This window comes from Cornus florida, unplaced genomic scaffold, assembly GCF_030987335.1.
Source record: "Cornus florida cultivar Cherokee Brave unplaced genomic scaffold, ASM3098733v1 CherokeeBrave_3.0.0_Hap2_Chr04, whole genome shotgun sequence".
NCBI lineage: Eukaryota > Viridiplantae > Streptophyta > Magnoliopsida > Cornales > Cornaceae > Cornus > Cornus florida.
This window is the reverse complement of record NW_026775574.1, coordinates 5,148,448-5,174,307: the sequence shown is the minus strand read 5'-3', so window position 1 is coordinate 5,174,307 and position 25,860 is coordinate 5,148,448. Positions and strand designations below refer to the sequence as shown.

The following is a 25,860-nucleotide window of genomic DNA, read 5'->3' as shown; positions in this document are numbered from 1 at the left end:
ATTTCTTTAAGTTGATAATATATATAAACCTTATCTCAATAATTCTACGACACAATCAAGGAGGACAGATTCTCTAAATTCAGAGTTTTAGTTATACAATGACCCAATCATAGTATATATATTGCCAAAATGAATAGCTCTAAACACATGCATAATTTAATTTGGATGTCAGCATTTTGGCCACAGTAGAGGCATTACAATGCCATAAGCCGACCATGCATGTTCTTTCTTCTTGGCATTAGAATTCTATAAATAGGCATCATTTTTCAGCTAATTCTGCCCTTCAGTAAGCTACCTTCAAGAAATTCAACTACTAAAATCGAGTCAAAAAAGTCATAATGGCATCATCCCACATCATTGTCGTTACCATCCTTGTAGTACTTTTCGCTCCTATTTCCACAAAGGAATTTATTGTTGGGGATGGCAATGGTTGGACCCCTTACTTCAATTACCAAGCCTGGGCCAAGGGAAAGGAGTTTGTGGTCAGAGACAAACTAGGTACTTCAACTCTTTCAATGCTCTATCTCTACTAGTTCGTAATTCTCTATAACATTCCTTGCTATTTTGATTTTGCTTGTTAAGAAAACTGCAAAATTCTAGATTGTGAAAATATTGTTTAATGATATAAATTTTTCGGATGCAGTTTTCAACTATCCGGTAGGAGCACACAATGTCTTCAAAGTCAATGGAACAGGCTTCCAAGAGTGCATAAAGCCACCTCTCAGTGAGGCTCTGACCACCAGAAGTGATGTGATCACCCTTGCCACCCCGGGGAGAAAATGGTATATTTGTGGTGTTGCCAAGCATTGTGCGGTAGGAAATCAGAAGCTCGTCATAACTGTTCTACCTCAATCTACATCTCCAGCATATGAATCTGCGAAGAAATTTGTCGTTGGGGATGACAATGGTTGGATCCCTTACTTCAATTATCAAGCTTGGGCCGAGGGAAAGAAGTTTGTGGTCAGAGACAAACTAGGTACTTCAACATTTTCAATACTCTATCTCTACTAGCTCGTAGTTCTCTAACATTGCTTACTATTTTGATTTTGTTCTTTAAGAGAACTGCAAAGTTAATCTAGATTGTGAAAATATTGTTTGATAACATAAATATTTCCGATGTAGTTTTCAACTATCCTGTAGGAGCGCATAATGTCTTCAAAGTCAAAGGAACTGGCTTCCAAGAGTGCATAAAGCCACCTCTCAGTGAGGCTTTAACCACCGGAAGTGATGTGATCACCCTTGTCACTCCGGGGAGAAAATGGTACATTTGTGGTGTTGCTAATCATTGTGCAGTAGGAAATCAAAAGTTGGTCATAACTGTTCTGCCTCAATCTACATCTCCAATGTCAGCCACACGGCCTTCGCGAAAACTAGCTACTGTGAATGTTAAGGAGGGATGGCTGAAACGTGTGGCATTCTTTTGATTGTTGTGCTTTGTAGTAGTGTTATTAGTTTTTGTAAGTCACTTTATGTTGTTTTGGCTTGGATTTGTCAGGTTTAATTGTTGGTTTGTATTGTTGAAGTGGAATGATCGATTTACTGTTGTTCTGTTAGTAAAATTGGAGTTGTTGTTTTGTGTGATATTGGATAAGGTTTCAAGATTTTATATAAATGGATATGAAGTTTAATTTCAGATGAATGGTACGTATAATTTGTGGCATTGGTTCTAAGTATTCAAGGATTATAACAAGGTCAAGAAAACTTAGCATCACCAAAGGACATTGGCCCAATGGTATTAACAGGGAGGTCAGGGGTTCGAACTTTGGTTGAAATAAAATGTGTGCGTAATTGCTTTAACTTCCAAAAAATAAAAAAGCATCTTCCATTATTATGGAGCATCTGAGTTCGTTTAAAAGTTGGTAAAGTGAAAAAAAAAATTAATAAAATACCTTTTGTAAATATGTGTAAATTACTCCTTTATCGTCAATTTTGACCCATTTTTTTATAATTAAAATTCCGAAATACCCGTGTTTTATGTAATTAATTTTTTTTATTTTTAATTTATCTTAAGTGCATTTTAAGTATTCCAATTTTCAAATTGACAAAATATTTTTATTTACTGAATTTGAAAAAATGTAGATTTTATTTTTTTTTAACACCAAGGAGTATTTGCACCTTTTGTATATATATAATAAGTTTATTTTTGCACTTTGTCAAAAGTTAAATAATAAGAAAAATGCCAAGATAGCGTGAAATATTACAATGTAAAATAATGTTATGAATATTGATTTTTAATAAAAATTTATTTATTAAGGTCATTTGATAAAGGATAAAAGCAAAGTATATAAATTGATATATGAGAAAGAAAAAAGAGTTAAATGCAAAAAAACTCTCATCTACTATCGATATAGTGCAAAAAAGTTCTTGTGTGGTATAAAACCCCCCTGTATTATCAATTTGGCGCAAATATGTCCTTGTGTGGTATAAAATGATGATAATACCCTCACTTCAGTTGAATAAATTAATAATTATAAATACAGACGATGTAAAATGACCCTTTTGTCCAATTTGTGTAAAATTGTATTTGTTTAGGATAAGAAGAAAATAAACCTCAATTTGTATAAAATGGGAATAAGCTAAACCAAATAAATCTAAAATTGGATATAATAAAAACCAAAACCAAATAGTCCCACTTCCTCCTCACCATGGCCACCGCCTTCTCCCCCTAAACCACTTCTACCAGAATCCATTTATGCTCTTAACTGCAACTAGACTTTCCTTGTAGATCAAGACCTTGACCTAGAATTGGGATCCAACAAGATCTTAATTTCACAAGTCTCTGGATCATATGAGCCCACATGACCATCACAAACAGTTTCCACAGTAAGTTAACCGTTCTTCCAAAACCCAAGAGGCGATTTGTGCTTTAAAAGGAGTTCAACTGTTAAATGTTTTGTCCAACACCCTTCTTCTATCATCACCAATATTTCAACGAATGGACCAGATTCAGAATAAATCAGAGCAACAGAGTTATCGTAGGGTGCAAGATCAACATCACGACGGCCTTTCCGATCCGATTCCTTTCTCTTCCTTTCTCTTTTTCCCTCTCCATAGTCCACTTCCAACTCCGGCAATGATAGGAATTGGAAAAGAAGATAAATGAACAAGGCAAAAAATCCATGAAAAAAGAGCCACAAATCATTCAACACAAAGTGAACCAGAACGATGCATATGCCGAAGATGACGACAAACACTTAGATTCAACCTTTTTTTTTTTTTTTTCTCTGATCTTCAACTGTGATTCATCCATTGTTTTTTTTGGATGCCAAATCTGATTTTATTTATTTATTTTTTTCTTTCATGAAGTTTGTATTGGAGTAAATATTTAAGGTTTTTGACTTTATCTATCTTACGCAAAATTGTCGGATAGGATTCTTGATTTTTTGTATTGGAATTAGGTTTTTATTTTGTTTGAATAGTAGTTGACAGAGAGATTTTAGGGTTAGCAAGTTTGTCAAAGTCAATCAAAAGGGCCCTTCCTCTATGCAGGGAAATAGCTGTCAGCTGTTAGCCAACTATCACTTACGCCTCTTCGTCTGGGCAAACGACAAACGAACTTTCCATTCCAACAAGTAGATTAGTCCGAAGCTTGAATAGAAATGGTCATGGTTCCTAAATGGAATGAAGCTGAGTGGAGGATACCAAATAAAAATGGGGTTAACCCATTAGATATGGGTATGCCCAAATGGAACAAAGCTGAGTGGAGGAAATGGGTATGGGTTTTTTTTTTTTTTTTTTTTTTTTTTTTTTTTTTCTAGTTGGTACTCACACACACGTCTCTTTTGAGACTTGAACCCCTGACCTCCTTTTGGGAGGTAAGAGGCTGATATAGTTAGGCCACTGGCTCGTTGGTGGTATGGGGTTTATATGCCCATATGAGTGAGGGGCAAAATGGGAATCAAAAGGGTAAAATAGGGTTTTCATATTTAGTTTTTGTCAAAAAGTTGTTAGAGGGCTTATTTGCACATTTTTTGAATTTTATGAACTAACATGCACATTTTCAAAAAATAAGGATTAATTCTGCACAAATCTTTCTTATATATCAGCCGGTTTTTTTGCACTTAACCCAAAGGAGAAAAAAAAAAATGTAGGTACAGACCTAATATGGGCCGAATGGACTGCTAAACCCATTGCGGACCTATGACAACCCAACCACAGTTGCATAAAATGATAGTAACAAGAGAAGCCCAAGCCTAATAGCGTCCAAATATTTAATTAAAAGGCCCTTACAGATGACCAATGCTCAACTGGGAACAGCCCAAAGTTCAGTCTATTTCAGTGAAAGCCATCTCTTGAATGGTGTAAGTGACGTAACTCACTTCAAACGCCATCGTTTTCATTTTAAGTGCTCCAATTTGTTACTCCAAAATGAGAAATTGTTATATAGTTCGACACCACCTCTTCATTCATGGTCCCAACCAATACACACGTAATATATTCTCAAAATATTTCTAAAATTGCTTTGTTCAACCAGATTATTATTCATCCAAGGAAAACCTTTTTTTATTCTAAAAAAATTAAAGAATAAAATCAGACTTATTCAATATAGAAAATGACTTTGATTGTGATGCTTTTTCTAAGGCTCGCATCCTGTTTATTACCTAAGCAGCAGTCATTTTATCGTACTTCTTTAGTTTTCTAGAAATTATTTTATTTTATTTTTTTCTTTTCTAACTCTTAAATTCTGAAATTTCGGCTGATACTAAATAATTTTTAGCCTGTGATTTTGTCATTGCATCATCTCAATAATTATAAGAAAATCATCTCATTTTTTATTTCTCACTTAAATCGAAATAAAATTAAAATGATTCAGTATAAGGATATATCAATCATCTTACGAACTGAAATTGAATATTTTTGGTATAACTTACTAACCATTGATCGGGACCATATTCTATGTTACCAACTTTCTTAGATAATTAAAATATGTCGTTACTAAAAATTTTGCTTTGTATTTTTTTTGTTTCAGACAGTATAATGTAGCGAAACAAAAATAAAAAGTGTGTTTGATAATATTTGTTGTGATTTGATTAATACCGAAACGCTTTTGAAAAAAAAATACTTTCGCATTATGACAAAAGTACCATTGAATAATACATTTAAAAAAAAAAAAAAACAAAATAAGACAAAAATCTGAAGTGACCTTTTTAACTCCTTTTTTATTTTTCATATTTGTAACATTTTTTTACCGAATATGTTTTCATATTTTTACTTTCAAAAATTACAACAAATATATGATATCAAACAAGATTTCACACTTCAAAATAAAAATGTTGTTTCTGATTTAAGTCAAAACAACAACACAAAATAACTGTGACTTCCAAACAGACCCTTAGAAACTCAATCATAAAAATAATATCAGTAGCGATTGAAATCGCGATTATTGTAAAGCACCAATTCAAGGAGGACAGATTTTGTAATTCAGTTTTTTATTCATTGACGCATGAAATCAAAAGTAACAGCCAAAAGAATATCTCCAACAATGTTACATACTCCAAACTTTAGCTGCCAGCAATTTCGGCCGAGTGTAGGTGTGAGTGTGACCATCACCAAATGCCAATTGGTTCACTAACGTTAAAACTTCATAACTTGAACCAAAAACCTGGGCGCGAATCCCCTGCAGTGAATTGTGGTGCGGTCCCCTGCGGTGCGGCCTTAAAGGCGCGTTTGGCTTGAAATCAAAACAGATTAAGTCAAATAGTGTTAACCCCAGTTACATGTATTTAATACTGTATACCCGGGTCAACCCCAGCTATATTGTACTACATACTCTAAGTTAAAATATATACTATAATAAACCTCCGAATTCTCTCACACGCTATTCTGCAGCACCAAAGTACCAGAAACAAAATTTTGATTAGGGTTTCATCTTCAAAGATCTTTGTGAGTTAGGGTTTCTTAAGCCAAGAAGATGTTGTCTAGATATGCTTCAAGAGAACAATATCAACTCTCACTCCAAGCCCTAACTCTAACTCGATAGCAGGAGATCTAAAAAACAATTACAAATCAAGCCCTGAATCCCTCGAAGCGGAGTGAATAAAAAAAGCTTGGGTAAGACTCCTAACTCTTTTTTGATCTTCATGTTTATCTCTCTTTGGTTGGTACCCCATTTTGATGGTTCAAATAAAAAATAATAAAATCCAAAATCCAAAACCTGAAGGGGGTTTCATCTTCCACCGCAAAATTGAAACCCAACCTCTCTATGTTTTCTTAGCTAGCTATATATATACACACACATCCATACATATGTTGCTCCATCTCTTGTTTGAAGAGATGAAGTCTCCGATATCGGTGGCCAAGGTAGGGTGTAGTGCGAGAAAGATTGTGTATGTGCATAGTCAAATAGTAAGAATAAGAGAGGAAGATTCGCACATCGGTAGGGTTTGAGCACCAAAGATATGCTCTCTGGTGATGATGTAACCATCAATCTGATCTCTATTTCTCTGGTAGCTAAGTGGTATTGAAAAAAATTTGGGGTTGGGATTTTATCGTTGGTTTTCAATAGTGGACCTGTCAATTTGAATTTTAAAATTCTTTTCATTGATTATTATGCAAGTATGAATAGGTTTTGTATGATTGAAATGATTTTATCGGTGGTTTTCAATAGTGGACCTGTCAATTTTGAATTTTAAAATTCTTTTGATTGATTATTCTGCAAGTGTGAATAGGTTTTGTATGACTGAAATTGGGTTTTGCTTGATTGCTTTTTTATTTTTTATTTTTTTACTATTGTTTGGCTTTGAATTCGTTACATATTTTAGTTTTATTTGGACCGTGGATTGTTGTACGGTAAGGTTTGGGATGGAGTGATAATGGTTTTTCCCTCAATTGTTGTCTTCAATGTTTCTAATTTAACAATTTATTGTTCATGCATGTTTGGGTCTTTGGGCTAGATTTTCATGAGTAATTTTTTATATTCCCTAATTATGTTAGGATTTTTAATGATCCATGGTTTCATGGAAGGTCTTTTGTGGAAACCTTTGGGTAGTATTGAATGCTTAGAGGTACTGATTTACAAAGAAATCGAATAATTGAAGACTTATTGTAAAATGGTCAGTGGAATTTCTCTCCCGGCCGGTAGAGATTTTAGCATGTCTTTCCAAATTCAGAGATCATTTGATGGAGGATTCTGTGGTATGGAAGTATGGGAATTTCAATTTCAAGGCAGTGTGGAATTAGTGCAGAGATTTGGGTACTAGAGTTGAATTTGGTGTGGAATTGATGCTGACCTAAAGTACGAGTAGCTTCTATGCTAGTTACACACAATGCTATTCCTTCATTTTGCAATTTAAAAAGGAGTGGTTTAGTCTTTCTTTTTAGGTCTTGGAGTGAATGAATTTATGGGCTTAATTATGTGAATGCTTTCCTAAATAGTATGCCGTAAATTTATTTTTAGGTGTTCCAATTGTTATTTGGTGTCAGACTTCACATAAAATAATATTTGTAGTTTTTGCACAATCTATTACAGTATATTCTAACATGAATGATATTGTATACATTAATGATTTTGAAAATTTAAGGCTAAGGATGTGGGTAAATTCGTTTATAGGTGGTTTAAGTGAGTTGTTCTATAAGATTGAGCGAAAAATACTATTTTTTTTCATTGTTCTTGTATATAATTTTAATTTTTTTGTGGAAGTTATAAAGTTTATTTAATTGTGTGGATGACATCCCCTATCTCATTTATGATCTTATTTTTAAATTAAAATTTAAGAATTTCTTCTGCATTTAATTTTGATTATTTAGAGCACATTAAATTGTATTGAGTACCTCCACTTGTTTATCGTTCAATTTATTATTTATAATGACTTGACCTCAAATAATTTATTCTATAAATTAGGCATCCTTCTCATTTAAAGGTCGTCCAATTGTTTGTATATGGCAGACATGAGCTTAAAATGTGTCTAGTTTTTTAGTTTTCTATTTTTAATTTTGGGTCTAGAGTAAATGATTATTAGGATTGTAATTGAATGTTTGGAATGAGGATATCGAATATATAAAGAGATGTATTGATATAGATATATGTGTTTGCAGGTGGTCCAAGTGTTCATTAGTATAAGATTAAGCTAATAATTTTTATTTACATTGTTAGTTTTTAGTAAATGAAAGTAATTTTTTTCCTCTCCACTTTCTTTGTTGTGTCAACTTGCGTTGGCGAACTTTTTTTCTAGGCATATTGTTTGGCAAAACTTGAGGCGGCTTTGCATGGTGTTCATAAGATGGTACTGTGATTATTTGGAATATCTGAAGGGAGAGAAATCTTAGATTATATGAGGATCAAACAAGGTCTGCTAGCTACTGATGCATATTTGGAAGCACTACTCTGTATGGGGCTTGAGGATATGGAGTTGCTTTGAATTTCTTAATTCTGTTGTATTTATCCTTTTGGTTACTTTTTTAAAAATATTGGTAGTTTATGTTTTGTAAAATTTTTCTTAGCTCTGTTTTCTGGTCTATTTTTTTTGTATCAATAAAACCCACCAGATTCAAGGGGAAAAAAAAAGGTAGAATTTTGTATATTGTCTAAAGTTAGCCCAAACAACTAACCTTGAAAATAAAATCATGGGTTTGAAGTGCAGGATAATGACTTTACGAAAATCATGGTTTTGAGGTTAAAAAAATATATATACATTTTATGAAAATCAATATTTTGAGTTAAAAATTGTTACTCATTGTATTATAGCAATATTTCATTCTATGAAAATTCTTGCACAAAGAAGCAAAAATATGTATTATATGAAATCAACAAGGAAGGTGGCACATTCAAAGATTGAATACATTACAAGATTTTCTATGTTCTTTCACTCCCTTATTGTTAACACGTGATATTGATATTTAGGATAAATAATATGTTGAATTGAGTTAAATTTATGTGTGACATTAGTTAGTCGGCATTGTGTTGAGTGAGCAAATTATCAAGTTTTTTTCGATAATATAATAGTACGAAAGTAACATGAATTTTTTTGAAAAACTTCATGGTTCACTTGTCCCTAACTAAATGTATGATTTTTTTTAGTACTTGGAATAACAAAAAGGCCTTCGCTCTTTTCATTATCTTGAAAAACGTCGAGTATTTTGTTTGTTGTCTAATACATGTGTGAAGTAACATATTAAAAATTGTGCAAAAATACTATAATAGAAGCGAAAGTTCGTAAAAGCAATTCATATTCTTCAATTAGAACAGCCGTTGTCAAGATCGATAATTCATCGCGATGATTCTTTTGGGAAAGGATTAAATTTTTTTACTACAAATGTAAATAATTTGTATTGGAAACTTGTTATATAAGAACCATTTCAATAAAACTATTCAAAAATCCTTACATGTGCATAAGAATACAAATATTAAAATTTGTGAAGTAACATATTGAAACCTGTGCTAAAGTGCTAAAATTCGGGTGAAATGTTGTAAAAGCATTTGCTATTGTTCATTTAGAATTGTCGAGATCGATAATTCATCTCTTTAATCCATGTAGGTAAGGGTAAATATAATTTATGATGGAGATTTGTCATGCGAAAACTATTGGAATAAAATTATAAGATATCCTTAAAGATACATAATAAGAACACAAAATATAATGAATTGTGAAGTAACATACTAAAAATTGTGCAAAAGTACTATGATACGGGTGAAAGTTTTCAAAATTATTTCATATTCTCCATTTAGAACAACTGTTGTCGAGATTGATGATTCATTACGGTGATTCTTATAGGAAAGGATAAAATTTATTTAGTACAAATGAAAATAATTTGGATTGGAAACTTGTTACATTAAAACCATTGTGGTATCGAAAAAAACTTGACAAAGTTTTTTATTAATTGCCATTTGCTCACTCACCACCTTCACCCTTAAAATAAGATATTCACATAGTGCCGAATAACTAATGTCACACATAAATGTAACTCAATTTAATATATTATTTATGTTGTTATTTGAAGTTAAATTTTACTACAAAAATATAGAGCATCCTAAAAATTACCTTCACATGTTAATTTCAAGAGTTTCATCCCAAGGTTAGTCGCTTGGGCTAAATTTAGACAATAAACAAAATATTTGATGTTTTCCAAAATAATGAAAAGGGTAGCAACTTTTTTGTTCTTTTTTTTTTTTTTTTTTTTTTTTCAAGTATTAAAAATGCATATATTTAGTTATTCTATAAAAGTGAACCATGTAGTTCTTTGATAGTGATCCGTTACTTTTATACCATTGTGTTATTGAAAACAACTTAGTAAAGTTTGGTATTAATTGTCATTTGCTCACTCACCACCTTCTTACTATTATGTTATCGAAAAAAACTTGGCAAAATTTGATATTAGTAGTCATTTTCTCACTCATCACCTTCACCCTCATATCAAGATATTCACATAGTACCGACTAACTAATGTCACGCATAAATACAATTCAATTCAACATATTATCTATGTTGTTTTTTGAAGTTAAATTCTACAACAAAAAAATAGAGCATCCTAAAAATCATTGTCACATGTTAATTTAAAGAGTTCCATCCCAAGGTTAGTTGCTTGGGCTAACTTTAGACAATATACAAAATACTCGAAGTTTAGAAAAATAATTGAAAGAGCCAAGGCCATTTTTTCAAGCATTAAAGAATCATACATTTAGTTATTCTCTAAAGTGAACCATAGAGTTCTTTGACAGAGTTCATGTTACTTTTGTACGGGCGCAAATCTCCTGCTGTCCCTAACCTTGCGATCCCCTGCAATGCACTGCTTAATGCCGTGTTTGGTTTGAAACAACAAAAAAAGTCAACTAATGGCACAGTAAACTTAACGCTAAAGTGCCAACTATAAACCAAAAAGAAAAAAACAAAAGAAAAGAAAATACGAAAAGGAAAGTTGAAAAACACAGAATTTGGCGCCCCTGCTTCTTCACTCTCCCTTTCCCTTTCCCTTTCTTCCCTTTTAGTTTTCTTATTTCTCTCCTTCCCCTTTTCGTTTTGTTCCATTATTTCTTTTTAATTTCTTTAATCCAAACCCTAATTTGTCTCTCCTTGTTCCACAAAAACATATTATTTTTTAATTCCCTTTTTATTCAAAACCCTAATTCCTCCCTCCTTTATTTTTACTTTTTTATTTCCTTTTTTGAATCAAAACCCAAATTGCTGTGATTTCCTTCCAGAAATTGTTGATTTCTTCAATAAGATTCTCTTCTTCATCTACAAGAAAGAAATCTACAATGGACCTGAGCTAGTATCTACAATTGACCTAATTAATGCTTAATTGTTGGTAAATCTTAATACATGTTATTAATATTTTGCATTTAACAGTATTGTTCATTTACAGTGAAATTTTTGTTTTGAACTGAAAATTATAGATTTAGAACTGAATTTATGATTCTTTCATTTGCATCTATCATTGTAATGAATCTAAAATCTTTCATAATTAATTTTTTGAACTGAGTTGGCTTCATTAGGTACCAATATTTTATCAAAAAATTTTGGAATTAAATGTATGTGGCAATTACATATTTCAGAGGTAATTATTTGATATTTCTAACAAAAAAACATTGCAAAGTTTAATAAATTAGCACACTGATCACCTTCACCATTAAAATAAGGTATTCACACAGTACTGACTAACTTATGTCACACATAACTGTAAGAATTTATGATTCTTTAATTTGTCATCTATTAGTGTAAATTATGATATTTTTTAGTTGAAAATGACATTGGTTAAGCATTCCGGTGAATCTGAAATATTAGATAATTGTAGGGTTTTCTTCTATAATCTTCAATAAGCATTCTAGTGAATCTAAAATCTTCCATAATTGATTGTTTGAACTGAGTTGGCTTCATTACATACCAATGTGTTATCAAAAAATTTTGGTATTAAATGTATGCAGCAATTACACATTTGACAGGTTATTATTTGACATTTAGAAAGGAAAAAAACATTGCAAAGTTTAATAAATTGACACACTGATTACGTTCACCATCAAAAGAAGGTATTCACACAGTGCTGAATAACTTATGTTACACAAAAATGTAAGAATTTATGATTCTTTCATTTGTCATCTATTGGTGCAAATTATGATATTTTTTAGTTGAAATTGACATTGGTTAAGCATTCTAGTGTATCTGAAATCTTAGATAATTGTAGGGTTTTCTTCTAAAATCTTCAATAAGCATTCTAGTGAATGTAAAATTTTCATAATTGATTTTTTGAACCAAGTTGGATTCATTAGGTACCAATGTGTTATCCAAAATTTTTGTCTTCTCATGTATGCGGCAATTACACATTTCACAGATTATTGTTTGATATTTATGAGAAAAAAAAAACATTGTAAAATTTAATAAATATGCACACTGATCACCTTCACCATCAAAATAAAGTATTCACACAGTGCTGAATAACTAATGTCACACATAAATTTAAGATTTTTTAATTCTTTCCTGTCATCTGTTAGTGTAAGTTATGATATTTATTAGTTGAAATTGACATTGATTAACCATTCTAATGTATCTGGAATCTTGGATAATTGTAGGGTTTCTTCAATAATCTTCAATAAGCAATCTAGTGAATGTAAAATCTTTCATAATTAATTTTTTGAGTTGAGTTGGCTTCATTAGGTACCAATGTGTTATCCAAAAATTTTGGTATTAAATGTATGCGGCAATTACGCATTTCACAGGTTATTATTTGAAATTTATAAGAAAAAAAAAAAAAAAAGCATTGCAAAGTTTAATAAATTGGCACACTCATCACCTTCACCATCAAAATATGGTATTCACACAGTGCTGGCCAACTTATGTCACACATTAATATAAGAATTTATGATTCTTTTATTTATCAACTGTTAATGTAAATTATGATATTTTTTAGTTGAAATTGGAAATGGTTAAGCATTCTAGTGTATCTGAAATCTTGAATAATTGTAGAGTTTTCTGCTATAATCTTCAATAAGCATTCTAGTGAATCTAAAATCTTCCATTATTGATTTTTTGCACTAAATTGGCTTCATTAGATACCAATATGTTATCCAAATATTTTATTTTCTCATGTATGCGGCAATTACACATTTCATGGGTTATTATTTGATATTTATGAGAAAAAAAATATTGTGAAGTATAATAAATAAGCACATTGATCACCTTCAACATCAAAATAAGGTATTCACATAGTACTGAATAACTAATGTCACACATAAATTTAAGAATTTTTAATTCTTTCATTTGTCATCTGTTAGTGTAAATTATGATATTTTTTAGTTGAAATTGACATTGGTTAAGCATTCTAGTGTATTTGAAATCTTGGATAATTGTAGGGTTTTCTTTCATAATCTTCAAAAAGCATTCTAATGAATGTAAAGTCTTACATAATTGAGTTTTTGAACTGAGTTGGCTTCATTAGGTACCAATGTTTTATCCAAAAATTTTGTCTTCTCATGTATGCGGCAATTACATATTTCACAGGTTATTATTTGAAATTTATTAGAAAAAAAACATTGTGAAGTTTAATAAATAAGCACACTGATCACCATCACCATCAAAATAAGGTATTCACACTGTGCTGAATAACTAATGTCACACATAAATTTAAGATTTTTTAATTCTTTCATTTGTCATCTGTTAGTGTAAATTATGATATTTTTTAGTTGAAATTGACATTGGTTAAGCATTCTAGTGTATCTAAAATCTTGGATAATTGTAGGGTTTTTCTTCTATAATCTTCAATAAGCATTTTAGTGAATGTGAAATCTTCTGTTATTGAATTTTTGAACTGAGTTAGCTTCATTAGGTACCAATGTGTTATCCAAAAATTTTGGTATTTAATGTATACGGCAATTACACATTTCACAGGTTATTATTTGATATTTATGAGAAAAAAACATTGCGAAATTTAATAAATTGACACATTCATCACCTTCACATAAATAAGGTATTCACATAGTGCTGGCGTCACACATAAATATAAGAATTCATGATTCTTTTATTTGTCATCTGTTAGTGTAGATTATGATATTTTTTAGTTTAAATTGATATTGGTTAAGCATTCTAGTATATATGAAATCTTGGATAATTATAGGGTTTTCTTCTATAATCTTCAATAAGTATTCTACTGAATGTAAAATCTTCCATTATTGATATTTTGAACTGAGTTAGCTTCATTAAGTACCAATGTGTTATCCCAAAATTTTGCTTCTCATGTATGCGGCAATTACACATTTCACAGGTTATTATTTGATATTTATGAGAAATAAAATATTGTGAAGTTTAATAAATAAGCACACTGATCACCTTCACTATCAAAATAAGGTATTCACATAGTGCTGAATAACTAAAGTCACACATAAATTTAAGATTTTTTAATTCTTTCACTTGTCATCTGTTAGTGGAAATTATAATATTTTTTAGTTGAAATTGACATTGGTTAAGCATTCTAGTGTATCTGAAATCTTGGATAATTATAAGGTTTTCTTCTATAATCTTCAATAAGCATTCTAGTGAATGTAAAATCTTCCATAATTGATTTTTTAAACTAAGTTGGCTTCATTAGGTACCAATGTGTTATTCAAAAATTGTGTCTTCTCATGTATGCTGCAATTACACATTTCTGAAGTTATTATTTGAAATTTATGAGAAAAAAAATATTGTGAAGTTTAATAAATAGGCATATTGATCACCTTCAGCATCAAAATAAGGTATTCACACCGTGCTGAATAACTAACGTCACACATAAATTTAAGATTTTTTAATTCTTTCATTTGTCATCTGTTAGTGTAAATTATGATATTTTTTAGTTGAAATTGGCATTGCTTAAGCATTCTAGTGTATCTGAAATCTTGGATTATTGTAAGGTTTTCTTCTATAATCTTCAATAAGCATTCTAGTGAATGTAAATCCTTCCATAATTGATGTTTTGAACTGAGTTGGTTTTATTACGTACCAATGTGTTATCCAAAATTTTTGTCTTCTCATGTATGCGGCAATTACACATTTCAGAGGTTATTATTTGATATTTATGAGAAGAAAAAAAACATTGTGAAGTTTAATAAATAGGCACGTTGATCACCTTCACCATCAAAATAAGGTATTCACACAGTGCTTAATAACTAATTAAACATATAAATTTAAGATTTTTTAATTCTTTCATTTGTCATCTGTTAGTGTAAATTGTGATATTTTTTAGTTGAAATTGACATTGGTTAAGCATTTTAGTGTATTTGAAATCTTGGATAATTATTTGGTTTTCTTTTATAATCTTCAATAAGCATTCTAGTGAATGTAAAATCTTTCATAATTGATTTTTTGAACTGAGTTGGCTTCATTAGGTAACAATGTGTTGTCCAAAAATTTTGTCTTCTCATGTATGCGACAATTACACATTTTAGAGGTTATTATTGGATATTTATGAGAAAAAAAACATTGTGAAGTTTAATAAATAGGCACACTGATCACCTTCACCACCAAAATAAGGTATTCGCACAGTGCCTAATAACTAATGTCACACATAAATTTAAGATTTTTTAATTTTTTCATTTGTTATCTGTTAGTGTAAATTATGATATTTTTTAGTTGAAATTGACAATGGTTAAGCATTCTAGTGTATCTGAAATCTTGGATAATTGTAAGGTTTTCTTCTATAATCTTCAATAAGCATTCCAGTGAATGTAAAATCTTCCATAATTGATTTTTTGAACTGAGTTGGTTTCATTAGGTACCAATGTGTTATCCAAAAATTTTGTCTTCTCATGTATGCGGCAATTACACATTTCAGAGGTTATTATTTGATATTTATGAGAAAAAAAATATTGTGAAGTTTAATAAATAGGCACACTGATCACCTTCACCATCAAAATAAGGTATTCACACAGTGCTGAATAACTAATGTCACAAATAAATTTAAGATTTTTTAATTCTTTCATTTGTCATCTGTTAGTGTAAATTATGATATTTTTTAGTTGAAATTGACATTGGTTAAGCATTCTAGTGTATCTGAAATCTTGAATAATTGTAAGGTTTTCTTCTATAATTTTCAATAAGCATTCTAGTGAATGTAAAATCTTCCATAATTGATTTTTTGAACTGAGTTGGCTTCATTAGGTACCAATGTGTTATCCAAAAATTTTGTCTTCTCATGTATTCGACAATTACACATTTCAGAGGTTATTATTTGATATTTATGAGAAAAAAAATATTGTGAAGTTTAATAAATAGGCACACTGATCACCTTCACCATCAAAATAAGGTATTCACACAGTGCTGAATAACTAATATCACACATAAATTTAAGATTTTTTAATTCTTTCATTTGTCATCTGTTAGTGTAAATTATGATATTTTTTTAGTTGAAATTGACATTGGTTAGGCATTCTAGTGTATCTGAAATCTTGGATAATTATTTGGTTTTCTTCTATAATCTTCAATAAGCATTCTAGTGAATGTAAAATCTTCCATAATTGATTTTTTGAACTGAGTTGGCTTCATTAGGTACCAATGTGTTATCCAAAAATTTTGTCTTCTCATGTATGTGACAATTACACATTTCGGAGGTGATTATTGGATATTATGAAAAAAAAAATTGTGAAGTTTAATAAATAGGCACACTGATCACCTTCACCATCAAAATAAGGTATTCACACAGTGCCTAATAACTAATGTCACACATAAATTTAAGATTTTTTAATTCTTTCATTTGTCATCTGTTAGTGTAAATTATGATATTTTTTAGTTGAAATTGACATTGGTTAAGCATTCTAGTGTATCTGAAATCTTGGATAATTATTTGGTTTTCTTCTATAATCTTCAATAAGCATTCTAGTGAATATAAAATCTTCCATAATTGATTTTTTGAACTGAGTTGACTTCATTAGGTACCAATGTGTTATCCAAAAAATTTGTCTTCTCATGTATGAGACAATTACACATTTCAGAGGTTATTATTTGATATTTATGAGAAAAAAAAATATTGTGAAGCTTAATAAATAGGCACACTGATCACCTTCACCATCAAAATAATGTATTCACATAGTGCTGAATAACTAATGTCATACATAAATTTAAGATTTTTTAATTCTTTCATTTGTCATCTGTTAGTGTAAATTATGATATTTTTAGTTGAAATTGACATTGGTTAAGCATTCTAGTGTATCTGAAATCTTGGATAATTGTAGGGGTTTTTTTCTATAATTTTCAATAAGCATTCTAGTGAATGTAAAATCTTCCATAATTGATTTTTTGAACTGAGTTGCTTCATTAGGTACCAATGTGTTATCCAAAAATTTCGTTATCTCATGTATGCAGCAATTACACATTTTACAAGTTATTATTTGATATTTGTAAGAAAAAAAGCATTGCAAAGTTTAATAAATTGGTACACTCATCACATTCACCATCAAAATAAGGTATTCATACAGTGCTGGATAACTTATATCACACATTAATATAAGAATTTATGATTCTTTTATTTATCATCTGTTAGTGTAAATTATGATATTTTTATAGTTGAAATTGACATTAGTTAAGCATTCTAGTGTATCTGAAATCTTGGGTAATTTTAGGGTTTTCTTTTACAATCTTCAATAAGCATTCTAGTGAATGTAAAATAATAAAAATTATTTTATGGTCCTGCACTCGGTTTTCTAAAATAGGATTACAATGTGATTATTGATCCTTGATGGATTGGGTTATACTTTTCAATTTCATGGATTGCAATGATATTTGTTATTAAGAATTTTATGTTAAGTTTTTGACATAAAGGACCTAGGTATATAGAGTATGTCCTTGACATTAGTATTCATAGAGATCACGCTACTAGCATACTTGGATTTATTCTAAAGGCACTTATGTTTATGAAAAATTAAAGGGTGACCGAGCGTAATAAGCATATAGACATAAAGTACATTTTTAAGTGTAAGAAGGTTAAGTTTTTTAGGATGTATTTTTTAATGGTAAAATTTAACTTCAAATAACAACATAAATAATATGTTGAATTAAGTTAAATTTATATGTGACATTAGTTATTCGGCACTATGTGAATACCTTCTTTTGACAGTGAACGTGGTGAGTGAGCAAATGGCAATTAATATCAAACTCTTCTTTTGACGGTGAAGGTAGTGAGTGAGCAAATGTATTAATATCAAATTCGGCGGGGGAACTTGTGCCACAACGCACCACCACTGGTTGGCATGTGTGCATAGATTACTGGAAACTAAACTCTGCAACTAAGATCATTTTCCGCTTCCATTCATTGATCAAATCCTAGAAAGGCTAGCCAGCCAAAGTTATTATTGTTTTTTTGATGGTTATTTCGGCTATAACCAAGTGGCTGTAGATCCTCAAGATCAAGGGAAGACCACCTTCACTTGTCCTTTTGGAACTTTTGCTTATCATGCCCTTTGGGTTATGCAATGCACCGGCCACTTTTCAGAGATGCATGATGTCCATATTTTTTGATATGGTCAAAAAATTTCTGGAAGTGTTCATGGACGATTTTTCCGTCTTTGAATCTTCCTTTGACTCTTGCCTCCATAATTTGTCTCTTGTGTTTCAAAGATATAAGGAGACAGATCTGATCTTAAGTTGGAAAAAGAGTCACTTCATGGTGCAAGAATGGATTGTCTTGAGACCCATTATGATATACATTATTTAACATATCTTTGAATTTTTTTTGGCAAAGTTTACAAATGGTGATGTTACTTTTTAGACTCCTGTGATGTTACTTATAAATGATGGTAAAATGTTACTTATAACAAAATAAATCATCTTCACCCTCAAAATAAGATATGCACATAAGTAATGTCACATACAAACGTAATTCAATTCAACATATCATTTATGTTATAATTTGACAATTCAACATATCATTTATGTTATAATTTGAAATTAAAGTATTTTAAAAACACTTTAACATGTTAATTTAAATAATTTAAACCAAAATTAAAATCACTTGGATTAACTTTAGACAACAAACCAAGCACTTATTGTTTCCAAAAATAATGAAAAGAGTCACATCTTTTCTTTTCTTTTTTTTTTCTTCCAAATATTAAAAAAAACATACACTTAGGTATAAATTATTTAACATATCTTAGAATTTTTTTTAGCAAAGTTTACAAATTGTGATGTTACTTTTAGACTCTTGTGATGTTACTTATAAATAGTGGTAAAATGTTACTTATAACAAAATTGATCATCTTCACCCTTAAAATAAGGTATGCACATAATACAGATTAAGTAATGTTACATACAAACGTAACTCAATTCAACATATCATTTATGTTATAATTTGAAATTAAAGTATTTTAAAAACACTTTAACATGTTAATTTAAAGAATTTAAACCAAAATAAGGTATTCACATAGTGCCGAATAACTAATGTCACACATAAATGTAACTCAATTTAACATATTATTTATGTTGTTATTTGAAGTTAAATTTTACTACAAAAAAATAGAGCATTCTAAAAATCAACTTCACATGTTAATTTAAAGAGTTCCATCATAAGGTTAGTCACTTGGATTAACTTTAGACAACAAACAAAATGTTCAATGTTTTCCAAAATAATGAAGAGAGTTGCAACCTTTTTTTTTCTTTTCAAGTATTAAAAATGCATACATTTAGTTGTTTTCTAAAAGTGAACCATGTAGTTCTTTGATATAGATCCGTTACTTTCATACCATTGTGTTATCGAAAACAACTTAGTAAAGTCTGGTATTAATTGTCATTTGCTCACTCTCCACCTTCGTACTGTTATGTTATTGAAAAATACTTGAAAAATTTGATATTAGTAGCCATTTTCTCACTCATCACCTTCACCCTCATATCAAGCTATTCACATAGTGCCGATTAACTAATGTCACACATAAATGTAACTCAATTCAACATATTATTTATGTTGTTATTTTGTTTGTTGTCTAAAGGTAGCCCAACTGACTTTAACATTGGGATGAAACTCTTTAAATTAACATGTGAAAGTGTTTTTTTAATGCTCTGTTTTTTGTGGTAAAATTTAACTTCAGACAATAACATAATAACATAAATAATATGTTGAATTGAGTTATATTGACATGTAACATTAGTTATGGGTACTATGTGAATACCTTCTTTTGAGAATGAAGGTAGTGAGTGAGCAAATGGCTATTGATACCAATCTTTTGCCAGGGTTTTTTTGATTCATTTATCACTCTAGTCTTGTGAGCTTACTTTTGTACATCAATCTTTAAAGAGATACTTTTGTACTACCACTTTGTTACTTGAAAACATTGTAAGGGTTGGTGTGACCCAAAGGAAGACCAGGAAAATGTTATTCTCTTAGCAAGCAAAGGAGAAGCAAGATCTTGCTTCTTGTTAAGGTTTGCTCTCCCCCTTCCTTTAGAGTCAATTATTGGGTACCAATACGTTTTTTTAATACCTGAAAAAAAAAAAAAAATTTGTGACTTAATTTGGGATGAAACTCTTTAAATTAGTATGTGACAGGTTTTTAATTCTCCTTTTATGGTAAAATTTAACTTCAAATAATATGTTGAATTAAATTATATTTATGTGTGACATTACTTATTTTGCACTATGTGAATCCCTTCTTCAGAAGGTGAAGGTGGTGATAAAAAAAATAGTTACTTTGAAGACTCTCTTAATGTTACTATACGAGCATTGTTGATATAAGATAACTAAGAAAGACAATTTTCTATGAAGGATTCTGAAGTTACTTTAAAAAACTATGGTGAATATAAAGTTGTTAAGAGAGAGAGATAAGTTAATTACTAAATTAGATTTATTGTAGCGCGAATATTCGTTGCAATGACATAAGAAACACAATTCAAATATTTCTTCAAAGACATTTCATAAATTGATAAACAATTAATTACAATATATCCATGATGCCTTCATTGACACTTGGAGTAATTTAAATTAAAAGAATCAAACTTCTTCAATTCTATCAATCTAATACAATGGTTATAATAAAAATAATAATTCAAGTTTCAGAAAACTTTATATCAATTCTCTATCAACGTATGCAATGGTTTGCACCGTGTGCTTCATCTTCAATATTAATAAAGTCAAAATCCAGGATCATGGTATCTGCATCAATGGCACTAACAACCTGCATTAAAAAAAATGTCATTTTACTAATAGATAAATAAATAAATCTACTTGAAGAATAGGTGCTTAATGAAAACTAAAAGCAGATGATTCAATTAGAATACTAGTAAATGACGGAAGACCGGTGGTGATCTAGCATAATTATATGTCTGATAAAAAATTGTGAAGCATCAAACGTGTTCTACATCCCTAACATAATCACTGAGATTAAAATTGATGCATGAGCATTGATTCCGGAAAATAATTAACAAGTATTAATTAAAACAGCTTATAAATTAAGCTAAACTAACAAGAGTTCTCCATATCTAAAATAATTACTACCTAGCCGCAGCGTCATGAGCAGTGTCAAATCCACTTGACAACCCGACATCAATAATTACCAAAAATAAAAATAGAACAAAATTCAAACCTAAATAATACCTAGGTAATGATAATCAACACAACAGACGAATCATATAATCATATCCACACCCAAATACACTTGTTTCCCAAAGTCCCAGCACCAAATATATATATATATATACACACACACACATACATATATATATACATACATACATAAAAATATACAAATAGAAGTTCAAATTATGCCCAAGTACAATAAAGTGAAATAGAAAATGTAACAATACAATCAATTACATATTTTCACCAGAATATTAACCAGATATGCATTCCTTTGGTTGCGAATAATTCCTCAATCCTGTTGTATATTATAGACATCTACACAAACGTGTATTTGGGTAGGAAAGACATCAACTAAATTGTAATCCAAAAACAAGGCCCCTAATGAGAGATTTTAGATTGTCCACCAACCATGGATCACCTTACATTGTGAAAAAATAATAATAATAATTAATATTATCATCACTAGCATCTTTGCCGCAATCACAGTGTGTGTATCCTATATCGGTAGAACTTTCAGGATATCACAATTTTGCAAGCACCATAACAATAATGCTGTATTAAAGCCTTACCTTTCAAAAGGAAGTCAGGGTTTCGAGCCTCAGTGGAGGCATGTGTATGTGAGTACCAAAACTAAGAAAAAAAAATGTGGTGGGACTCAAATGCAAAGAAACAAAGAAAATAACATCACCATGCCAACAACTTGAAAACTTTGTTTTCGCACAAAATGATTACTTTATCAAATAATCAAAAAATTGGTTCTTATATTCTAGGCAAGCTTAGCAGCATAAGATTTTATTATAGTACACATCAGAACAAAGAATGCAGATTGATCTTGACTATACAAAGTCAAATGCTAGTTCACAATTGCATGTGATGAACGTAAATCAGAAGAACATGAGGATGCTTTAAAAATTTTAATGGATAAAAAGTGTCAGCTTTATTGCAAACCTATGAAGAGCATACAATAATGCAAATAATTAGAAATATAAATACTAATCTATAAAAATGGACCCTACTTATTTCCAAGATACCAAATCCTCTTTCTTTCTAGTTGAATCAAATTGGAATATATTGTAATTGCTTAAATGCATATCACTGACAAGAATAATATATGGATGTTAAAGAATTAAGATACTTATCATCAACCAAAGTCGGTATACTATGTTTCCAAATGGTTCAAGCGTCACAAATTTCAATGCATGTGATAGAGTTATTAAAACCATTAGACTCTGCACCATTATCTCAAACATATTAATAGATCATGCAATTTGCTGTGATGTTGTTTGTGTTGATAGGTTAGGTTAAAAGAATGAAAATTGTTAGTATAATTCTAGAGCTATTGTTGCAGGAGAAAATTGTTTCTAGAGAAGTTTAAGGGGGAAATTATTTTTTGGTAAAGTGCGAAGGAGGAAAATTATGAAGACAAATAAAATAATTTTCCATTAAAATTTCATCATTATTAGTTGTAGCATTTCTGTAACTCAAAAGAAGATGAAACATACTATGAAATCCCACTGCAGTGTTCTAAGCAACTGAGCAGAACATTGATTAGTATGGAAGAGAAAACAAAAGACAAAAGTGTAGTGTTCCTCTAGCCATTTTATACACAATTTTCCACGGCAACGTTCATGCAATTTGTTATTCTCTTAAAAAGAACTGCACATATATGAACATTTTGATGGAAAACAAAAACCCTTTTGGAAGATGATAAACACAACTTTTCGTTTCTTAGGTGAGCCACTAAAAGATATAGTAAAGTTTTATGTATTTCCTCCCAAAGTATTAGCTCTGAAAAAATGAAAACACAGAAAGATCGAGATATTCAAGGACCTTTGATTTTTTTATTCGAATAACTTATCTTAGAATTCTCCTGGAGTACTTACTTTTCTCCCTCTTTACCCAACCTACAACATTATACAACATACTTTGAAATTTTACAATGATTTCTAACTCCAACACAATTCTTAATAAATGTTGACAGAAACTAAGAATTATGCATTGGTGTGTAATGCTTGAGATTAACAACCAATCCACAAAAATTGTTTAAACTTAATAGTGAGATAAGCTAACTATGAAGGTACATAAAAAAATTACAGATCCTCGAATGCTTATGATTTCAATCAAAGAGACAAGTGAGCTTGAGATGATTCGGAAAGGAAAATTAAATTTAAAATTCCTTTAGGAGTAAAAACTTTCAATCAAATACCACATATGTTGAAGGACGGTTTCAGATTATTATCAATTTCCTAATATGGGTGTGAAATAGTATCAATCTACAAAATCGTAGCTTTATAGAAAATTGAAATAACTGTCTAGTAAATCACCCTCCCACATAAATCATTGGTTTTGTGTACTCTCACATTTTTGAAGGCTTGGGAAAACTGTCATGAGTAAATTTCCAAGGCACGCTGAGACTGCCCTTAATCTTCATCGCACCCCTGCATCCATCAGTGTATCACAAAAACATCAAAACATTATTTTTTGGTACTTTATTTGTAAAGTATGAAAAATAAAAGATTTGAAAAAGACTAATATGAAAAGAGAACGAGACCTCATGAAAGCAATCTGGGGGTTCAACTTGCCAATGGAGACCTTAACAAATCTTCATCCTTGAAAGAAAAGGTGGCATCAGGTTTTTCACTTTCATATATACCTAAAATTCTCCAAAAAAATCAATAAAATAATTACACAAATAATCAAAGAATCGCATCAATTGACGCATTCTAGCTAAATGCGAGAACGCATAGTAACAATATATATATATATATATATATATATATATATATATATATATATATAGCTGTAAAATGCACTGGACTGACGAGAGGGTTTGAGGCTTGCTTGATTATCGAAATTGATTCAGAATTGAGATAAAATTAAGAATGAAATAGAGTATAAATGAGAAACCCTTACCTTTGCTCAGGAGTTTCATTTGGTCCATGAGGTCGTCAGACTTGAGCTGAGCATCGGCCATGGCTGGTAAATTGGGCTTTGGTTGTTGAGTGACTATGCGAATGAGTAGATGATTATTGCTGGAACTGACCGTGGATTCAGCTATATGTTGTTGAAGATGAAAACTCTCGTATTCTTGTGCTATACAATCTAAATCGCATCTGAGAGAAAAATAATGTTGAACCTGAGAACCCTAAATCAAATATTTGGATCTGCTATACTTATTTATCTGTGCTATAAAATCTAAAATTATTGGGTTATATGGCTAATGGCTGGGTGTCAAGGCGAGAGAAATTCAGATCTAATCATTCTGAAATAGAGAGGATTTTAGATTGAGACAGTCTTCTCCAAGTCGCATCTAAAAGACAAAAAATAATTGTATATTAAATACGTATATACGTAATAACTTGGGGTATAGAGCTAGTTTAACCGTGGTTAAGGTAAAAAGGAAAAAGTAGACAAAAGAACGAATGTAGACATGGCAAGTTTTGGACCGCTTATTAATTTCGACGACTACGTTTTGATTGCACCGCATGGGACCGCAGGGATACCTACAGCAGGGGATTCACGCCCCCAAAAACCTAGAACTCTATAAATTAATCTCACAGCCATAAATCTATATATGTAAAAACACACATGGATAAATCAGCCACATTTTTCAGGACCTCATGAAAATATTCCGTGCATTCCCTTGGGTTTTACATTAGTTTAAAATGTTGTCACAAACAACTTTGGGCAGTCCGTGGCCGGTCCTATGCTGTCTCCTTGGCATTTCAATTCTATAAATACATCCCTTTGTGGCAATTACTTCCATAAGCAACCCTAAGAAAACCAACTGATAAAAGGTAGGAGCCATTAATAAACTCTAAAAAGTTGCAATGGCCTCTACTCAGATCATCATCATCACCATCCTTGCACTCATCGCTCCAATTCTTGCAACGGAATTCATTGTTGGAGACAACGACGGTTGGAAGACCGACGTCGATTACTAAGCTTGGGCCAACGGAAAAATGTTTATGGTCGGAGACACACTAGGTACATCGTAATATACTATGGTATACTAATTTATGTTTTTTCGCTCAATACTATTCAATCCTGACCATTGGTACGAATTAACTTTCTTAATGTAGTTTTCAAATACGAGAAGGGATCCCACAACGTGTTCAAGGTGAACGGAACTGGCTTCCAACAATGCATTGTGCCTCCGCCCAACGAGGCTCTGACTAGCGGAAACGATGTCATCACCCTTAAGGCTGGGGGACCGAAATGGTACATTTGCGGTATGGGGCAGCACTGTGAGGTGGGGAAGCAGAAGCTTGCCATAATGGTATATGATTCAATGGCTCCAGCACCTATGCCTGTACCTGAAAAGGACTCTGCCACACAAGGAATGGTTGCTTATGGGTTGATGGCTGCGGCATTTGGGGTTCTTTTGATTTTCACACTTTAA

The 25,860-nt window shown here is 30.8% G+C and overlaps 2 long non-coding RNA genes and 1 pseudogene across 3 annotated transcripts; 2 read left to right on the top strand and 1 right to left on the bottom strand.

Annotated features, from left to right (window-relative positions):
- The first annotated feature begins 338 nt into the window (after positions 1 to 338).
- On the top strand, positions 339 to 25,860 carry LOC132304654 (blue copper protein-like; annotated as a pseudogene).
- LOC132302584 (uncharacterized) lies at positions 5,639 to 8,528 on the top strand. Its single transcript, XR_009480864.1, has 2 exons — positions 5,639 to 6,051; positions 8,172 to 8,528. It is a non-coding gene; the product is annotated as an uncharacterized LOC132302584 (long non-coding RNA).
- On the bottom strand, positions 20,775 to 24,760 carry LOC132302583 (uncharacterized). Of its 2 annotated transcripts, XR_009480863.1 has the most exons (4): positions 24,372 to 24,760; positions 24,010 to 24,111; positions 23,819 to 23,896; positions 20,775 to 21,054 (listed from the first exon to the last, which is right to left on the bottom strand). It is a non-coding gene; the product is annotated as an uncharacterized LOC132302583 (long non-coding RNA). The 2 variants fall into 2 exon arrangements; XR_009480862.1 differs by lacking the exon at positions 20,775 to 21,054 and having other exon boundaries at positions 23,603 to 23,896; positions 24,372 to 24,759.